Below are 1,646 nucleotides of genomic sequence, written 5' to 3' on the forward strand. Positions count from 1 at the left end.
AGAGCGGGAACTCGCGAAGCCGGGCCTCGGGGAGAGCCGGGGGAGCGGGCCGCGCCCAACCCGCCATAAGCGGGGGAGGTGGCGGGAGGAGGTAGCGGACAACGCGCCTGCGGCTAAACATAGTCTCTTGTTCGCTTAGTCCCGTTCTGTATCGCTTCGTCTCACACTCACTCCGGATAGGAGACACCGGAGAGGCCTAGCGAGCGGACTGTCAGACGAAACACGCTCCACACACACCCCCGCACAGTGGTACGGCCCACCGGCGGGAGGGAGCGGGGCTCGCCGCTCGCCCCGCCCCTCAGCGCAGCCCTCTAGCGCATGCGTGGCGCACTGCCCTTGCACCGCATGGCGGCTGAGGCGGTGGGTACGACTGGTACCGCTGCGCCCTCCCGTCCGGGAACTGCCCTCTCCTTAACGCTTTCTGCTGCCCCTCACTGGGGAAAGGCCCTGCATGCAAGGCTGGGGTTAGCGGGGGCTGTGCCCTGCACTTCTGGGCGCAGGATACCTGGTAGCAGAAGTATCAGCCTGCTGCCGGTGATCTCGGGAATGTGCCCTGCTCTGCCACTGCTGCTGCTCAGGATCCCTGCTCCAGAAGGAGTTCAGAGCAGTGTGAATAGTCGTTACTTCTTCCAAAATTAAAGCTTGCCACACCAGATCGAGGGAGTTGTGGTTTTATATCGCAGAATTATGGAATGTCCGAAGTTGGAAGGGGGTCATCTAGCACAGGGACCTGTCATGTCTACTCATGTGGGGCCTGACTTCTGAATCGAGTTTCAGTTCCAGATGTAGCAACAGTGTTCTGTGCCTTAATTCATGTACAAACGCAGGAGGAACACAGAACGTTAAGATGATCACATTCATATTTACTCAGGAAGTACAGCTTTTTCTGATTTTGCAGTGACTCCAGGGCTTACAGCTGTTTGAACCTGAGAATACATCCAGATTAAAAATAATAATAATAAAAAAATAATAAAATCAATGTTTAGGGAGTTTCATAGATTTTAAAAGTACTTATAGATGTTCCTTGGTTTATTAGAATCCAAGAATACTGAAATGCCCAAATTCTTACCACAGGTATTTTTATATTAGACAATACAAATTCCTATGTATTACTGTCAGTCATTACAATCAGTTTGTGTTCGGACACTAATTAGGAGTGGACCTAAACTTAGGTTATTTCCTCTTCTACAGAAGACCAATGCTAGTGTAAATAAGTCTTTGTAGTTAATAACTGTTTTTATATAGTTACAAAGGACCAACTGCAAAGTACAATTGTGTTAAATGCATGTATATGTGCCACATACAGAAGATAAAGCTAAAACATGCTGAAGTAACAGGTTCTGGATTTTTCCCCTGCTGCAGGCTGTAGCGAGAGCAAGGATTTTGTCTGGTAGCCAGATACTGTAGCAAAGATAAAAAACACCATACTCTACTTAGCATTTTCTTTCTTGGAAGTAGCATACAAAATGGATTCCGTCAGATTGTTGTACAGCAGATACAGGCTTCTTGCTGCGCTGTATTATTAGCATAAAGTTTTGGCTGTTGAAATGAAATACATTTGAAGTTAACTCAGCACTCTGATAAACATTTGTATTCAGACAATGTAATAGCATGAGTCTGCTGGCTTAACACAAGCAATGCTTTTA

Source organism: Lagopus muta, chromosome 2 (assembly GCF_023343835.1).
Source record: "Lagopus muta isolate bLagMut1 chromosome 2, bLagMut1 primary, whole genome shotgun sequence".
Lineage (NCBI taxonomy): Eukaryota > Metazoa > Chordata > Aves > Galliformes > Phasianidae > Lagopus > Lagopus muta.